Source organism: Castor canadensis, chromosome 8 (genome assembly GCF_047511655.1).
Source record: "Castor canadensis chromosome 8, mCasCan1.hap1v2, whole genome shotgun sequence".
In the NCBI taxonomy this organism is placed as follows: Eukaryota; Metazoa; Chordata; class Mammalia; order Rodentia; family Castoridae; genus Castor; species Castor canadensis.
Window position 1 is genome coordinate 36,502,043 of NC_133393.1, and position 19,773 is coordinate 36,521,815.

General features: G+C 34.8%; 1 long non-coding RNA gene across 1 annotated transcript; it reads right to left on the reverse strand.

The window, feature by feature from the left end:
- Positions 1–7,417: 7,417 nt before the first annotated feature.
- LOC141425470 (uncharacterized) lies at positions 7,418–16,326 on the reverse strand. Its single transcript, XR_012450476.1, has 3 exons — positions 15,867–16,326; positions 14,124–14,189; positions 7,418–8,914 (listed from the first exon to the last, which is right to left on the reverse strand). It is a non-coding gene; the product is annotated as an uncharacterized lncRNA (long non-coding RNA).
- Positions 16,327–19,773: the final 3,447 nt, after the last annotated feature.

The window sequence follows — 19,773 nt, forward strand, 5'->3', positions numbered from 1 at the left end:
GCGTGCAGGGGCCTTTGTAATAACCTGAGTTGCATTCCTTTGAGTATCCCTAGAAGTGCTATTGCTGGATCATATGGCAGATTTATGTTTAGTTTTTAAAGAAGCCTCCATATTGTTTTCCAAAGTGGTTGTACTAGCTTACATTCCCACCAGCAGTGTATGAGGGTTCCTTTTTCCCTGCATCCTCACCAACATTTGTTGGTGGTGGTGTTCTTGATGATATTCTAACAGTAGTGAGATGGAATCTTAGTGTGGTTTTGATTTGCATTTCCTTTATGGCCAGGTATGTGCACATTTTTTCATGTGCTTTTTGGCCATTTGGACTTCTTCCTTTGAAAAAGTTCTGTTTGGTTCAGTTACCCACTTCTTTATTGGTTCATTAATTTTGGGGGAGTTTAGTTGTTGAGTATATACTGGTTATCAGTCATTTGTGTGATAAATAGTTAGAAAAGATTTTCTCCCACTCTGTGGGTAGTCTCTTCAATTTAGATACCATTTCTTTTGTTGCACAGAAGCTTTTTAATTTCATGAAGTCACATTTGTCCATCCTTTCTCTTAGTTGCTAGGCTGCTGGAGTTCTATTGAGGAAGTCCTTGCCTCTAACTATTGCTTCCAGAGAGTATTCCCAGCTCTTTTGTGTACTAACTGCAAGGTTTGGGTCTGATATTAAGGTCCATAATCCACTTCAAATTGATACTAGTACAGGTTGATAGGCATGGATCTAGTTTCAGTTTTCTGCAGGCAGATAACACTTTTCTCAGCAATACTTGTTGAAGAGGATGTCTTTTCTCCATGGTATGTTTTTGGCACCTTAATCAAAAATAATGTGGATGTAGCTGTGTGGACTCATATCCGGATCCTCTATTCTGTTTCACTGGTCTTCACATCTTCTATGACCCACTAATCATTGAGCAATGTGTTATTCAGCCTCCAGTTATTTGCATATTTTCTGCTGTTGCTTTTGTTGTTTAGTTATTGTTTTAATGCATTGTGATCAGATAGAATGCAGGGGGTTATTTCTATTTTCTTATATTTGTTGAGGCTTGCTTTGTGCCCAAAATATGATCTATTTTGGAGAAAGTTCCATGGGCTGCTGAGAAGAATGTATGTATTTGTTTGATGAAATATTCTGTAGACATCAGTTAGGTCCATTTGGTTTATGGTATCATTTAGTGCTAGGATTTCTTTGTCGGTTTTTTGTTTGGATGACCTATCTGTTGGTGATAGAGTGTTATTAAGTCTCCTGCTACCACTGTAGTGGAGTCTACGTGTGCTTTTAAGTCCCTTGTGTATGGTTGATGAAATTGGGTGCACTGACATTGGGTGCATATAGGTTAATAATTGTTAGTTCCTTTCTATATATTGCCCCTTTTATTAGTATGAAGTGTCCTTTTTTGTCTAATTTTACCAATGTAAGTTTGAAGTCTACTTTGTCTGATATAAGTATTGCTACTCCTGCCTATTTTGGGTGGCCATTAGCTTGGTAAATCTTCCAGCCTTTCACCCTAAGACAGTGTTTATTTCTCTCAATAAGATGGGTCTCTTGTAAACAACAGATTGTCAGATCTTCCTTTTTAATCCAGTTTGCCAATCTGTGTCTTTTGATGGGGCAGTTGATTCCATTAACATTCAGTTTTAGTATTGATAGGTATGTGGTGATTCCTGCCATTTAGTTGTTTTTATTGTTTAAGGATTCAATTGTGTGTAGTTGAATCAATGCTACTCTCTGATTACTTATCTTTTCTTCTGTGATTTGATACTTCCTGTCCTCTCATGGTTTTGTTTGTTTTCATTTTCTGTGTGCAGAATTCCTTGTAGAATCTTCTGTAGTGGTGATTTCGTAGTCATATATTGTTTCAGTTTCTGCTTATCATGGAAGATTTTTATTGCACCATCAATTTTGAATGGTAGTTTTGCTAGGTAAAGTATCATAGGGCTGAAATTATTTTCATTCAGCACCTGAAATACCTCACTCCCTGCCCTTTTTGCTTTTAAGGCTTCTGTTGAAATCTGCTGTTATTTTTGTGGGTTTACCTTTATATTTGTTTTTTCTCTCTTAAAGTGTTCAATATTCTTTCTCTGTTCTCTGTGCTTGTTGTTTTAATGATCATATGCTGTGGGGAGGTTCTATTTTTGTTAAGTCTGTTTGGTGCCCTGGAGGCTTCCTGTACCTGAATAGGCAAATTTTTCTTGAGATTTTGGAAATTTTCTTTTATTATTTTATTGAATATATTATGCATCCCTTTGGCTTGCACCTTTCCTCCTTCTTCAATGCCCATTTTTCTCAGGTTTGGTCTTTTGATAGAGTTGCTGAGCTCTTACATTTCCTTTCACACCTCTTGAGTTGTTTGACTAAGATTTCTTTAATTACTTTTTTATTTAATTTCTATTAAATAAATTAATTTTTTTTCTTTAATTTCTATTTTATTTTTGAGCTCTGAGATTCTGTCTTCCACTTGTTCTAGTCTGCTGGAGTGGCCTTCCACTGTGTTTTTTGTTTGAGTAAAGGGACATATCTTTGTTCAACTCTTTTATATTTTGTGTTTTCATCTTTAATTCATATATCTCTGTTTTTATAGTGTCCTTTGTTTCATTTTGGTGTTTGTTGAAGTCTTCTCTAAGTTCATTCATTTGTTTCTATGTCTTTTCATGTTCTTTATTTTGGGGTCTTGAAATTTCTTGAGTGCATCTTATACATTCTGGTTATCCATGTCTAGTATCTTCTCTATGAATTTCTCAGTTATTTCTTCTAAGATTTCCTCTTTGAGGATTTTTTTGTTGGTGTTACTGGGCTCCATAGTGACATTTATCATTGTTTTGTTGGGGTCAGAAACTGGGTATCCATTTTCTTCATTTCCCACTGAATCCTGTATTGAATTATTCTTATGAGGAGAGTGGTTTCCATACCTTCTTCTTCCCATTGCTCCACTTGGTGCTGTGCAACTATGTTCTTGATAGGCTAGTTAGTGGTTTTAATTGTCTGTTTTCTTTCCTGTGGTTTAATTTTTGTGTTGTGACTGACTTGGTTGTAAGCCAAGTTGATGTGTTCTTTCTGTCCCTGGCCTGGAGGTGTAAATTAGCAGTAACAAATTCACACTTTCAATGCCAGACCAGTTGTTTACATATCATATAGAAATCCCCTTGATGATAATATCTGTACAGTGGGATTTGTTGGATTAATGGTTGTTAGGCTAGATATTGAAATTTGGGTAATTTCGTAAAGGTGGCACTAAAAAGGAGAGGCAGGATAAGGGGTGGGTGGATGGGGGAAGAGACATGGGGGCTACTGGGTTTTGTGACCCTTTTGTGTGTGTTTGGGTATATTTCTGATGTTGTAGTGGAGGGTGCTTGTGTCAGGGGTTGCAAGCAGCTGGGGTGTGTACAGTTGCTATAGTAGGCTAGTCAGCGGGTGGGTGTATAGGAGGGAGGGATAGTGTGGTGATAGTTTGGGGGAGGATAGGAGGAGGAGATGAAGACAAGGGGAGGGAGTGGATGAGAAGGAGCAGAAATAGCAGTTGGTAGGGAAAACAATGGATTGTAGTACAAGAGAAGGAGGGAAAGTAAAGGGGATAAGAGAGGGATAAGAAAATATTGATGGTGAAGTTAACAATACAGAAAAAAAATACAACAAAAAACTGCAGGTACATGAACAACAAAAAGTTTAGTCCTTTGGTAAAAGTTCTGGAGTTATTTGTTAGGCGTCCAATCCTGTTATTGGCATACAAGCGGGAGCTCTGATGTGGTCTCACCAGGTGACTGGCTTGTGAGTAGTATTGGTAACTTCTGTCCACACAGTTAGTTGCAATTGGGAGGTGAGGTAAGTCTGCTAGTTCATGCAGGGTGGTCAGAGCTGCTGTTGTTTTCATCAGGCAGCAGTTGCATTGCCTTTTGGCTTCAACTCTGTTTGGTCAGCTCCTCTCCCAACAAGGTGCAGCAATTCAGTTTTAAATACTGCCCTCTCTCCCATGAGATCAGCTCTGGGATCATTGGCCTGTCACCCTACCCTTGCTCTCAGCCCTTGTGCCTCTTGCAACCACTGCTGGGTGCTAGCAGCTCTTCTGTGAGGTTGGCTTGTTATCCCTCCCACATCCTTAGCTTTGTGCCTTTCCTAACCTCTGCTATGTGCTAGTGGTTCCTCTGGGAAGTAATCTTGTTGCCCAACCCCTGCTCTCAGCCTTTGTTGCTTTTTCCCACATTCATTCAGTGAGAGTTCAGCACTGAGAGTTCTGTTTCTTGCCCCACTCCATTCTCTGGGGCAGGTTCAGCGTTCCACCCCCACCTCTGCTCTTGGTGTTAGATTACAGTCTACTGTTTATGCTTTTCAGTTTTGCTGGGGGTGGGGTTCAGTTTACCCATGGGCTGTGCGGGGTTATGTTCCTGGGGGTGAGTAGGGGAGTTGTGTGTAGTGCGTGATGCTCACCTGTTCATTCTGCAGATCCATGCAAGCAGCTTTGAAACTGTCAGGTGGGAGAAATGGGGTGTAGGGAAGCTTCTCATGGGTTAGGGGTCCAGAATGTCACCAAGTTCAATGAACTTACTTAGCAATACTGAAGCTAGTTTGTATCTATGTAGTCCCTGGACAAGTGAAATTCTCACACCTGCTCCCTCTGTATTTCTGTCCTGAATATGGCCTGCAGTTCCCAGTCAAGTTAGTACTTCCGAGAATTTTAACACCAGATTATAGGAATTAATTTAAAAATAAATTTTAACTTATTTGTGTGGATATGAACTTTAGTAAGTCCATTCCCCTCCTTTTCTCCCATACCTTATTGTACCCTTCTATATTTGTTTTTCTTCTTCTTGAATTAAAATGTCTAAAAATTCTTTAAACAGTGGTTTATAATGTGGTACTATTTGAGCTATTGTGTGCCAGAGAATATCTTTTAATCCCTCTGTGCATTAAATGTGAATTCAGCTGTATATGAAATGTTTTGTTAGAACTCAAATTTCTGTAATAATCTCAAAATAATATTCCATTATCTTCTCAAGCCAGCATTGTTAATATATCTAATGTAGTACTTGTCTGGCATGTGCTGAGTTTAATCTCTGGCACTGAAAATAAAACAAAAGAAAAAGAAAGAAATCTAATGTCAATACAGTTTTTGTACCTTTGAGAGGGATCTTATTTTTCTGTCTAGAAACTTATGTAATTTTTCTTTGTCTATGATATTTTGAATTTCACTAAAATGGATTTAAAATCTAAAACTTCTTTTTAAATTTAATCTAATTTTTTTATTATTGTTGTACTGGGGATACATGGGACATTTACAAAAGTTCTTCCATTACATCATAGTTGAATTCATCCCATCTAAAACTTCTTATCTATTCATTTGGTATTTCCTGAGTCTGTTAATATAAAATATCACATTATTTACTGTTTATAAAATTCCCATTATACTCTCAAATGCTTCCTTCTCCCTGTTTCCTTTTATTTTTCCCTGGGATTCCTATTGGGTAGGTGTTGCATATCTTTTGTCTTTGCTTTTTAAGTTTTATTTTAAATTACTTTTTCTCTCCTCATTTAGTCTTTCCTGATGCCCTCTAGGAATAGTCTTCTTGCTTACTGAGTTGATCCATAGTCTGTTCATCGAGATAATTTCAACAACTTATATCTCTTATACCAAACATCTCAATTAATTTTCCTTCAGAGGAAAATTTCTACTTCACACATCAAATATAATCTTCTATCTATGAGTATTTTAAGTTCTTGTCCTTTCTCTTTCTTAAGTCTGTTTCCTTTTATAGAGTTTTTTCCATTTTATCTTAATTTTATTTAATAGTAAATCCTCAAAAGTCTTGATTTTGCAGTGACAGAAATTTTATCCTACCACTGTCAGCTGTATTGACCAGTTATGTCTATTTAGGGGGATTGATGGAAACCTGGGCCTTAGCTGGTGCCTATCCTCGTGAGATTGGAAGAAGCACTGCTCCAGGACAGGGAGCCTCTCCTCTTTTAACCCATACTTCTTTACCTCCCCAGGTGCTCTTGACTGCAGGGAAGATTGCCCAGTGCTTCTGATCCATGCTGTTCTTTAATCGAAGAGTAGACATTTTTTAGGGAGGTTGCCTCATTCAGAAAAGAATTTGGAGCATTCTGAAACTTATTATTGCCTCGTGGAGTGAAGGTACAAGCCATGAAAGAAAAGAGCACCCCCAAAAAACTCTCTAAAGGTCAAGCCACAGAAGGACACCCTGGAGCTCTCCCACTGGAAGCTGTTCATCCATGCTAAGACTCATTCACTTTCTCTCTGCCAGAGGTTTTTGCTCACACGTTTTGTTAAGTAGTATGACATGTACAAATTTGGATTGAAAAGAGGAAGTTGGAAACCTGGACTTCTTATTTGCTTTCAAATATATACTACAGCATTTATATAACCATAAATATGTCAATATATTTCCTAGTAAGACTAGGATTCTATTATTTAATTTCAGGTATATACACAGATTTTAGCTAAAGAAACTATCATAAACATTGTAGGAAATTAACATAGTAATAAACATTTAAAATAACTTCATAGTTTTGAACAGCTAACTAGATACAAAATATAGATCTACACAACCCAAACAATATAATAATATTAATGTTGAATACACATTAACATTCTATGAAGAAAATGCTTCATTTTTTTTTAGGTATTTTGTCATGACATGTTTTGCCAACATAGGCTCCAGATTAAATCTCAATACATTTATAAAATAAAATTTTTTTATCAATCACATTCTTGTATTGAACAGTTGCAAGAAAATTTCAAAACAACAATAATAAAAGGACTAAACATGGAAAATCAACCTTCTTAGAATTAAAACTTATCTGGTAAATTCTATGAAGATCAAATTATAAATTAAAATGTTGGTTATTTATCAAGGTCAGCCACCATGTAGGAAAATGTGGATGGATACATAGTATAATTGTGTGAACTGATACAGCCTTTTGTGGAGTGCAATTTGAGAATACTTATCAAATTTAAACATGTACATACCCCTTGACCCAGGAAAACCACTCCCTGGAGTCTATCATAAAGAAATATTTGCACATACAGGCTAGGATATGAGCATAAGAAAAGACACTTACAGCCTTTATATAATGCAATGCATATTTATGTGAACAAAAATATTTAAAAGAATAAAGAGACTATTAGCAGTTGGTAAAATTGTGAAGTTGGTTATGTGTAAGGAAGAGAAGAGAATCTATGCTTTTTAGTTATGTATTTCTGTATTGCTTAAACTTCTATAATAAATGAAAAGCAATAATATAATAATATATTAAATTTAAAGCATTTAGAAAATAATTATAAATTTTATTCAACATATTCAGTAGTAGAAACTGAATATGCACAACAAAGACAGTCTTTGAAAAATAATAAAAGTAAAACTTTCCAACTAATGATTTAACAAATATGTACAAGAATTTGCTCTTTGAAAATTTGAATAAAGTGGAAAACTTCCTGGGAAGTCTAGAGAAAATATAAATATTCAAAATAGAAACTAACTATGATTATAATAGTTATGTACCTTTAAGCTTCTATATTTATATGTTTTGATGAAATACATGATTTTCTAGAAAAAATAATTTACAGAATTCTTTTCTTTTTTTCTCTTTGTCTCTCTGTCTCACTCTCTCTCTCTCTCTCTTTTTCTCTTTCTGTTGGGGAATGATACTGGATTTGAACTCAAGGCCTTATGCATGCTAGGCAGGCACGCTTCCATTTGCGTCACTCTACCAGCTCTTTTTAAGTTGGTTATTTTTGAGATAGGATCTTGCTTTTATGACCAGGCTGGAATGGATCACAATCCTCTCATTAGTGCTTCCCTGCAGAGCTGGCATGACAGGTGTGTACCACTGTGCCCAGTCATTGGTGGACATGGGGTCTTGTGAACTTTTTGCCTGGACTGTCTTCAAACTGTGATGTTTATAAACTTTGCCTCTCAAGTGGCTAGGATTATAGACTTGAGCCATCACACCCAACTTGATTTCTTTTCTTAAACCATAAAAATCCCCAAATAAACAAAGAACTGTGATAGCTTAAAAGCATTATTACTTAATGATGCAGAAAAGATTTATGGAAAGGTTTAAAATTATTTTATCATCATTGTAACCACTCTACTAAACCCTATTTTGTAAATATATATTTCAAAATATTGAACAATTTCATGTCAAATCTGGTATTATATTGAAATCCAAATACTCCAATGAACAATGTAAGGTATAATCTAAGAATATAAAGAGAATGCACAATGGGAAGAGTCTTAATAAAATAAAGCATAAATAAGGTAAAAGTTACCTTGTCAACCAATGACCAACTCTATGCACACCAAAGTAGAGCAAAACCAGAAGCAAAAGCCAAAGCAAAGCAAGTCATTTGACAGAGTATTACATCAATTTCCAATATAAATTCTCAGCATACAAGAAATAGAATGCTACTTAAACAAAAAACATATAGAGCACTTCAACCAACAACTGTGCTTTTATCATTCCTCAGGAGGACCTAGATCCCCTGCGACAATTACAGTAAAGAATAACAGCATCATCCCTCTTCAGTAGCTGATGAATTCCTTCTGCTGATAGAACCTCAGAGTGATTCAGGCACTGTGAATCCATTTCTCCATATGATGCTGGGCCCTCTTCAGTTCCAGAAAGTAAATCTTGACAAGTCTAAACCAATCCTAGGAACACTCTGTTCACCTCAGCAAAAATTGCTTTAGAAAAGGGCTTAGAATAAACATGTTCAAAATGAAATACCTGTTGTGGGACTTCTGGAAAATGGGCAAAATCAATGCATTCTGGTTTTAGTCTGTTTTGGTAAAATGTATGATACCTGAAGTTGTAGCATCCTTTTTGTAGCTGTGAGGAACAGGTAACTTCCATAGGATGGCAGAGAAGAAAGGAGGAAAGAATCTGGATCCTTTAATGGTGCTGTGGAGATGACATTAATTAGCTCTGGAATCACCTTATTTTAGGCTTATGTCAAATGAAATAATTAAACTTATTTATTATTTAAGCCATTTTGAGGGGGAGTTCTGCAAAGTAAAACTGAAACCACTGCTACATCCATGCCTACCAAAATTATGTTAACAGTGTTTAGAATTAGGACAAATGTAACTAGTAAAACAAAACTTAATTGTTCTTTGTAGATACTACCACTGTCCCCATGGAAAACCCAAGACCACAACACAAATTACTGGCATTTTGTGGGTGTCTTTAAGACTGGTATCTCTGTAGGGCCTGTGTATTCATTCGTCCAAAGTGACTTTGTGTTGGTATTTTTGTTTAGATATCAGTTATCTAGTTTAGTTAAAGCCTTTGGCCTTGAATTTAAACTTGGCTGGTGAATCTTGATTTTAATAGAACATTTGAATTTAGTAACCAGTATTATGTTTGAAAGGTAAGAAGACAGTTGAAATAGCTCACAAAGTGGAAAAAACTGAAAACTCTGCAACCAGAATGCAAGAGAAAGGGCTGGCAGGTGGCTCAAGTGGTAGAACACCTGCTTAGCAAGAGTGAGGCCCTGAGTTCAAATCCCAGTACCACTGATGGGTGGTGGGGAGGAAGGGGAACCAGAATACTAGAGATGAAATAGAACATTGACAGACTCTCAGAAACCACCCTGGTTCTTCTCCCCATCATTCTACCTCCTCTCCTCCATCAAAATATAATCACAGTAATGGATTTATCTTTCCTAACACTGATGAGCATGTCAATTGGAGGATTTTGTTTCTTAAACTGCATTTTTTGAAAGAACTTTAGACTTAGTATATGAAATTCCTAACCACCTTTCACCCAGGTTACCTTAAAGTGATAACATAAGCATAGCACAATTATCAAAATTATATTAGCATTGGTGCTATTCTGTTAACTAATGACTTTATTCACATTTTAAATTATTTTTAAATTAATTTTTTTTCTATTCTAAGATTCAATCCAGAATTTTGTGTTAGATTTAATCATCATGTCTCCTTGGTTACCTCCATCTGGTGCAATTTCTCTGTCTCTTATATGTTCCTGGATTTGGTTTGCTAATATTTGTTGAGTTCTGCCTCTATACTTATAAAGGACATTCATCTGTAATTTTCTTTCTTGTGATGGTTTGGCTTATTTTGATATTAAAGTAATATTGGCATCATAGAATGAGATGAAAGTATTGTCTCCTCTTTGATTTTTTTTGGAAGTGTCTGTGAAAAATTTGGAGTTAATTATACTTAAAATTTGGCCACATTCACCAGCCAAATCATCAAGTCTTGGATTTTTCTATGTGGGAATGCTTTTAATTACCAACTCCATTTCTTTACTTGTTATAAGTCTAGCCAGATTTATGTTTCATCTAGTCAGTTTTATAGTTTTCATGTATATCTACAAAATTGTCTACTTCATCATAGAAGGAAAGAAGCAAGTGTTTAACAATATTTAAACCTAGTAGATCTAAGAGATATCTATAGAACATTCCATTCAAGAGTAGCAAATTCAGAGTTTACTCAGATATTCCCAGAACAGTCTACAGGTAGACCAGATGGCCTTAGATAGGTCATATACAAGGTAACAGAATAGTCTCAGTAAATTGAAAGCACATATGTTGTTCAAACATATGGGATGAAATTAGAAATCAATAAAATGGAGAAATTTGAGAAGTTTACAAGTATTGTGGAAATTAAACAAAATGCTACAAAATAACACATGTCAAAGAAGAAATCTTGAGACATTTAAAAATATTCTGAGGTGAGGAGGACAGAAAAGGATGTAGGAGGGTGAAGATGATAGAAATATTATGTCCTCATGTATGAAAATAGAAAAATGAGCTCTGTTGAAACCATTCTAAGAATGGGGGAGGAAGGATAAAGGAGAATGATGGAGGGAGTAAATTTAACTAAGATATATTGTAAGTACTTTTGTAAATGTCACAATGTACCCTCAATACAACAATATGGTAATAAAAAAATTTTAAAAATAAAACTTTTCTGAGGTAAATGGATATAAAATGCAACATACACAAACCTATAGAATTTAGCTAAAGCATTGCTTAGAGGGAAATATGTATATTAAATGGGTATCCATTATTGAGAGTGGAAATTGAAATATCTTACTATTAATGTTGAATAGTAAGTTCCAAAAGTTTTTGCTTCATCTTTCTTGGTGTTTTGTTATTAGATGCATATATGTTTGTAATTGCTGTATTTTTTTGATGGATTATCAAAAAGTCTGCTAGATGGCTAATAACTGTTTTTGTGCTAGAGTCAATTTTTATCTGATATGAAGGCTAAAAGTTCCTTGTTTGAATGGTATATAATTCTTTCACTTTCAACTTTTTGTCCTTGTAAATAGTGTTTGTCTCCTATAAAGACATATAATTGGAGCATGTAATTTTAATCATTTTTGTAAAGCTCTGCTTTTTATTTAAATATTCAGTCCACTCAGATTTAATTATTAGTAAGATAGCATACATCTGCCACTTAAAAAGTTTTTTTTTTATCTGTCTTGTGTCATTTTTATATCTCTGTTCTTCTGTTGATGCTTTCTTTTGAATTTAATTTTAAGGATGCTGTTTTAATTCCCTTGTATTTTTCTAAAAGTGATATTCTTTGTGCTTTTTCTTGGGTTTATAATTAATGTCATAATATGTAAATATCTAGATAAGATTAAAACTAATTTAATTTCAGTAGTATAGAAAAACTTTGCTCTTATATAGTAGCTTTCTCTCCCCTCCATTCATTTGTGCTAATAGTCATACAAATAATATCTTTTGGCAGTTGTGTTTTAAATTTTATAGAAGACTTTCAAACAAAAATATGTTGAACTATCTTTTATAATTTTTATTTTAACTATTTTGTATTTACCTACATACTTCTTATACATTTGAGTGTTTGTATAGTGTCCTTTTATTTCAGGTTGAAGAATTTCCTTTAGTATTTGTAGAGCAAGTCTGTTACTGAAAAATCCTCTGTTTTTATTTATCTGGGAATATTTTAAATTCTGCTTAATTTATAAAGGTTAGTTTTGCTAGATGTGGAATTGTTTGTGTATGTTTGTGTGGGGGGGTATGGTTTGTGTGTGAGTGTGTGTGTGTGTTTGAGTATGTGTGTGTGTGCATGTGTGTGTGTATGGTGTTGGAGATTGAACCCAGGGCCTCACACATGCTTTAGATGTGGAATTCTTCATTGATATTATTCTTGTTTAACATTTTGTGTATATTGTCCCACTACCTCTCGTTTTCATGGTTTCTGGTGACAAATCAGCAGTTAATGCTAGGGAGGATTCTGTCTAGATAAGATGTTACTTCCCTCTTATGCCTTCAAAATTTGTTTTTGGCACTTTATCATATAGCTTACGTGAATCTGTTTTAGTTAATATGACTTGGAGTGTTTTCAATGTGGAGATTAATACTTTTCATTGAAATTAGGTATTTGGTCACTATTTCCTCAAAAGTTCATTTTTCTGTGTATTTTTCTCCTCTTCTTCAGGAACCCTGTTACGCACATGTTGGTGTACTTGATGGTCTGCCACAGTTCTTTGAGGCTCTTGTTTTTTTTCATCCTCTTCCTCAGACTACATTGTTGTAGCGTGTAGCTAACCTATCTCTAAGTTTGAAGATTTGTTTTACTGCAAACTATGATAGCCATTGAGTCCCTCTAATGTATTTTAAAATGAGTTACTGTAATTTTGACTCCATAGTTGCTATTTGTCTGCTTTATTTTCTAATACTTTTTTTCTTGTTCCATACTTACCATTTATTTCAGTTCTTTAGGCACTTTTTAAATACTAATTTAAATTAAAGTATTTGTCTAGTAAGCCCAATATTTGGCCTTCAGTTAGGATGATTCTCTGTTCTCTTTTCTCTTTTTGTGCTATTGTTGTTAATATGTATTATGTCTGCATAGACTTTTTTCCTCTTATTGCTTTTAAGATTTTCTGTCTTTTCAACATTTTCACTGCAGTGGCCTCATGTATAGATATCTGCATTTATCTTACTAGCAGTTCATTAACTATCTTGAATGTGTAGATTTTATGTTTTCAAATTTTTGAAGTTTTTATTCATTTTTTTTTCAAATAGTCTTTTTGTTCCTTTTCATCTCCTGTTTCTGTTGTTCTCTTTACACATGAGATGGTATGTTTGTAGGTGTCCTACCTCATTCTGAAGTTTTTTTTTTTTCTATTCTTTTTTTTTCTCTGTCCTTCAGATGGCTTAATCTCTTTTGGTCTACCTTCAAATTCACAGATTCTTTGCCAGCTCAGATTTTCTTTTGAATTCATCTGTGAACTTTTCATTTCAGTTATTGTACTTTTTAACTCTACAATCCCTGTTTTGTTGCTTTTTATAATTTCTGTTTCTTCATTGACATTCTGTATTTTATGAGCCATTGTCATTGTGGCTTCCTTTAATTTTTAAACATGGTTTCTATTTGGTGTTTGAACATACTCAGTTATTTGGAAGGCTTTATGTGATAAAGATGATACCTGGGCTTCCTCAAGGGCAGTTTCTGTTGTCTGCTCCCTCCTCCATATCTGCAAGTCACAGTTTCCTATGTGTTTTCATATCATGTAAGTATGTTGAAGTTTGGAAATAAAAATAATGTATTATTGCAACTCTAGAGACTGACTTCATTTTTTCCAACCTGGGTAATGTAGTTTTTGTTATTTTTGCCTTTTTATTTATTTAGTGACTTGGCTAGACTATTTCAAGGAAGTCTGTTACCCCACAGTGTAACAGCTTTGATGTTGGTTCTTAGAGGCCTCAGTTCTGGACATGTGCTCTGTCACCCATTACCCTCACCTCCCACAACTGACAGTGGTTTTAGCCATTATTTTTACTTTAACTATATCTTCCTCTATTCTCCCTGCTAAGGTTCTGCCTACTTTGCTTAAATTGGTACCATAACAATCTAGAGCTGTTAGCCTCTACTAATTGCTTCATTGTTTTCAACAATGTCCTAAGGTGTAAGTTGCTCCAGAGTCTGACCCAATTAAAAGCAGGTCTTTTGAAATGTCATTTGGACTTTAAAAACACTTCATGTTTTGGGTTTTCTACCTATTCCTATACCTCCCGTATGTGCTTTCCCCTTTTCTTGTGATCCAAGTCCAACAACATTGCTGCATTTGCCCAAGATCTAAAGTCTGCATATGAGGGAGAACATACGATTTTTGGTCTTCTGAGCCTGGCTGACCTCACTCAGAATGATGTTCTTCAGTTCCATCCATTTACCTGCAAATGATAAGATTTCATTTTACTTCATGGCTGAGTAAAATTCCATTGTGTACAAGTACCACATTTTCTTGAACTAATACAGAAACCTTAAAACAACAGGTTATCACTAGCAGGGGATCAGGAACCAATGTAAATATCAGTTAGAGCTGAATCAACATGGGTTGTAACACATGGGTACATGAGAGCAATAGAAGGAATCTTTCTGTATAGCTATCCTTAACTCAACTAGCAAAAACACTTTGTCTCTCTTATTATGGTTATGTCTTTTCTTCAACAAAATCAGTCACAAGGGCAGAACTGGACCTGCCTGAAACTGAGGAGGGGAGGTGGGGGAAGGTTGGGGATGGGGGTAGGGTGGAGAAATGACCCAAACAATGTATGCAAATGTGAATAAATGAACAAAAAAATTAAAAAAAAAGGAAAGGAGGAGAAATGCAAAATAAATAAATAAATAAAAACACTTCAAATTAACTATGGGTCAAAAGGAAATCTCAAGAGAAATTTTAAAATATTTTGAAATGAAAAAGGGAAAAATAGCTCTGAAAACACATGTCAAAAGTTGTGTGATGCTATTGATGCAGTTATTGGAGGGAATTATAGAATTAAATGTTCTGTGAAAAAGAGTAAAGACCTCAGGTTAGTAATCTACAATTCAACTTTAGAAACCTAAAGAAGAGAAAATTTACTTCCAAATAAGCAAAAGGAAGAAAATAGTTTAAAATTGTAGCATAGATAGCAATGAAACTTAAACTAGAGGAGCAATAAAGAAAACAAATAAACCCAAAAGATATTTCCTTGAGAAAAAAATTAATAAAATTAATAAATCCCTTGCCAGAATGAGAAAGAAAATAAAATGATAGGAAAATATATATTATTAATGTTAGTGATGAAAAAGGCATTATTATCAATTCTACAGACATTAAAAGTATATAAAGAGGACATTATGAAAAAGTCAATGTTAGGATATTTAATAGCTTATATGAAATTGAGCAAGATACAAAGAAAAATGTGGAAGGTTCAGGTCAGGTTATATAATGTCTTATCAACAACCCAGTATATTTTAATTATGGAAAAGACACACTGAAATTCATATGATGACCTTGAGTTTTACTCAGGTATAGAGAAAGCTGGAAATAGAGCTGGCATCTACTTTGTACAAATATTCTTATGAAGGGTTATTGGGCTTCCTCGTATGTAAAGTCCTTTAGTCTGTATTTTTATATTCACAAGTATTTTCAAGCTTTTTCTCTTCTTCCTCCACTTAATAAATAATATTCAGGCCCTTCTTTTGTCTTTGGGGAATAACCTTTTTTAGATTATTGTGTTTTCTCTTAAAAGTTATGTCTTTAATTTGTGTTTAATTGCTACATTACTCCAAAAAGATGAGGATATATATTGTTCAACCATATATTTAATCAAAGATGTGTTTGCATATATATGTCTATATAAATATACCCACATCTGTATAATGTTCACGCTCACAGGATTGCTGTGAAAAATCATATAAATTTGTTTTCAAAGTCCTTTAGTATAGCTTTAGTTTTAAATATCAGCACTGTAATTTTCCTTTAAAGATATATCTATGGTGAGATACCTAATTATGTAAAAAGGGAAAATTATTTAATGTTATTTTACAATAATCACTGATTTTTGGGTCAAGAGTAGGAAACTTACTGTTTAACTAGATGGAAGTTCTAGCTGTTTTCTTTAGGCAGCAACAAAAGAGTTGTGCGCCCTGTCCTGAAAAGCTCACAGCAACACCAGACAGGAAACCTTGGAGGCAGGACACAGACTTGCAGTACAGGTTGACAATTAGTACAGCCCTCTCTCCTCTAGTGATTAATTTTCAGGCGATCTTATCATCAGCAAGAGCAGGAAGAGATGCTGAGGGTGCCTTATAGGGAAGAAAAATCAGGCTTTGAGTTCTGGGCACCCGGATGTTTGACTCTTTCAGGTACTTTGCTCATTTGGTGATACAATTTTTGTGAGGGATTTTGTTTAGTTTTTCTATCAGCATTTCCCCTCACACTTCAGCAAAATGTAAAATAAACTTAGGGGCTGCCAAAACCAAGCTTATAAGTAAACAGTGCTGGAGGAAGCAAAGACAGTGCTGAACTGGAGGCCATGGGTAGGAATGCAAGTCAAGCCTTCCTTAAGCCTTTATAGAGCCCCTTTGAAATGACTAACAAAAACAGACTAAAACATTCAGAAAGAAAAAAAATAGGTTTCCAAAGATTATAAAGCAAAGAGGCTAGGAGCAATTATGTGACACAAAATGTTTTGAAGCTGCTTTACCCCTTTCTCTCTCAAAGCTATTTTGGCTTGCTTTCAGGTTCCAGGATATGGCTGAAAGGGACCTCTGTCTTTTGGAAACCTGGTCTGTGCCAAGAAACCTTGGTCCAGAATGCCTCTGGGAGCTTGTGGGAGGTTGACTTGGTTCTGGGACTTGATCCCAACTCTGGAGATGACAGAAAAATATGTATGTGTGTGTGTGCATTCATGTATGCACACACATACACACATATATTTGTATATACACACACATACATATATATTTCTAAAACCTCTACACCACAACTGGTTCCAGCTCTTTCCATTTTCTTCACAATTTGGCATATCCTGAGGTAAATGAAGCAACCAGTAAGGCAGAATGATAAGTGAGAAGGAATTTTCCAAAGTTTTCAGACCAAAACATAGAGAGAATACAAATTAACTTTGTGCTACGCTCTAATAAACTCTTGATATCTGTTACCATACAACCCCTTAAATCATTTTCTCTTTCAGCATTTAATTTTACTTTTATTTGGATTCCTAGGGTTCTTATAATCTCTACATTTGTGCTGATTTTCTATGTTTATAGCTCTTAAATTCAGGATTATTATTAGAGGTTTTGAATGTTTATGGCCTCATCATATTCTATTGTATTTTCCCCTTCCTTGTTGATAAAAACAAATGAGGGTAGAATGCAACAAAAAGTATTTCATGCTCTGATATGTAGATATTATGAACTAGAAAGATTTGGACAAGTAAAAGAAGGTGAGTATCTCTGATTGCTCAAAATCAAAGCTTATCAGTGAATATGCATAACTCACATAATTGAAGTCTATTCTTATTTAACAATATAGAGTAAAACCACAAAGAAGAAGATAATAAAGAGAATAAGGTGGAAGAAAGAAAGGTACCTGAAGACAGCACAGGCACATTTTTTATTATCATTCATATCAAGGAACTGATGGATATTGTATAAAGAAATATACATCTAAAAATCTATCAGATGAAGTGGGGACCAGAAAACCACAGCTCAGGTGTCAAGTCTGGTCCAGTCTGCTTTTAAGCAACCTACAAAATAAAAAAAAATTTTCATTTTTAATGGTTGGAAAAAATTTCTAACACTTAAATATTGTATAAATTCAACATACAATATTAATAATAAAGTTTTCTTAGAACACAGTCCTATTCAGTCATCTACATATTATCTACAATTGCTTTATACATAATGGTAATTTATTCAGTCTTTAAAAAGAAGAAAATCCTGCTATTTGCAACAACATGAATGAACCTGAAAAATGTTATGCTAAGTAAAATAAGCCAGGCACACCTAAAGCAATTAAATTCATAGAAGCCGAGAGAAGAATGGCAATTGCAAGGACTGAAAGGAGAAGGAAATCATTAGTCAAAAGGTGAAAATTTCAACTACTCAAGAAGAGTAAGTTCTACAGATCTACTGGACAGTACAGTGCCTATAGTTAATGATATACCATACCCTTAAAATTTGCTAAGAGGATAAATCTTATATAAACTGCTCTTATCACACTTGCATTCACAACAAATAAAGTGGATGGAAGGAAACTTTTAGAAAGGATGGATATGTGTGTGACAGTGAGTGTGGTGATGGCTTCACAGTATTTATCTCCAAAGTCATCAAGTTGCATATGTTAAATATGGGGAGTGCTTTGTATGTGAACCATACCTCAATAAAGGGTTTTGTTTGTTAAAAATAAAAGAAGTACAAGAAGGTTTACCATTAGGAAATCTGTTCACATATAACTTATAATATTAGGAAACTATCATAATATTATATCATAATATGCTGAAAAGTCATTTGGTAAAGTATAATAGACATTCTTTACAAACACATTCAGTTAAGTGAGAATGGATGGCCATTGTTTAAATATAGTAAACATATGGTTATTTGAATCTCAAAGCCAGCATCCTACCCATTGGTGATACACAAGGGGCAGTCTTACAAATTCAAAACCAAGAGAAAATGCTATCACTCCATGTTCCACAAAGCATTGGCATTGCTAGTCAACACAATTAGACAAGTATTAATATAATCCATGTATGGCAGGATGTTTGATCCATACCTCATATTAATCATCAGAAACAATTCCATATGGTACAATTCTTTTCTTTTTTTTCTTTTTCTTTATTGTTTTGATGGACTGGGGTTTGAATTCAAGGCTGCACTTGCAAAGAAGGTGCTCTACCACCTGAATCACACCTCCAGTCATTTTGAGGTGGACTGGATGGATCTCACCAACTATTTGCCCAGGTTGACCTCAAGCCATGATCCTCCTGATCTCAACTTCCCAAGTAGCTAGGATTACAGGTGTGAGCCATGGGCACCCAGCTTTCTTTCTTTCCTTCTTTTTTCCTTCCTTCCTTCCTTCCTTCTTTCCTTCCTTCCTTTCCTTCCTTCCTCTCTTCCTCTTTCCCCCTCCCTCATTCCCTCTCCCTCTTTCCCTTCCTCACTCCTCCTCTCCCTCTCTCTCTCCTTCTTTCTCTCTCTCCTTTCTTTATTCGAAGCAAAGTACAAAAACTTGTAGGAAAAAACCAAGAAAGTTCACTTAGAATCTGAAGTGCCAAAGTCCTTTATAACAAAAATTCAAAATCCAAATTGTAGCAGACAATATAAGAAAAACAGAAAAGGACCTTCTGTAAGCCAAAGCCAAAACCAAAACAAACAGAGCAAAAACATTAAAATAGTGTCAAGAGATAAATATACATTGCGGATAGAACAAATTTCAATTCATACTATAGATGTATGACTATTTTTAATATATAAAAAGATTATTCTTTGGCCATAGTGGCTCATGCCAGTAATCCCAGCTACATGGGTGGTAGAGAATGGAAGGATTGCTGTGCAAACTTAGAGAAAAAAATTCACAAGGCCTTATCTCAACCAATAGCTGGACATGATGCAGCACGCCTGTTATCCCAGCTACATAAGAAGCATAAACAGGAGGATCATGGCTCAGGTTTCCCTGGGCATAAACTGAAAACTAACAAGAGCAAAAAGGGCTGGGGACAAGGTTCAAGAGGCAGAGTGCCTGCCTAGCAAACTCAAGACCCTGAGTTCAAATGCCAGTACTGCTAAAAAAAAAAAAGCTTCTTAAGTTAATAATAAAAGACAAACAGTTGAATAGAAAAAATAAGAAATAGCTCACAGATGAAAAGGGTATAAAACTCAAGCATAAAAATGATCAACCTCAATTAAGTAAAGAAAACTGCATAGATACAGCATTTCACCTGTCTAATAATTTATTTTTATGTTTTTAGTTTTCTGACACAGTCCTTT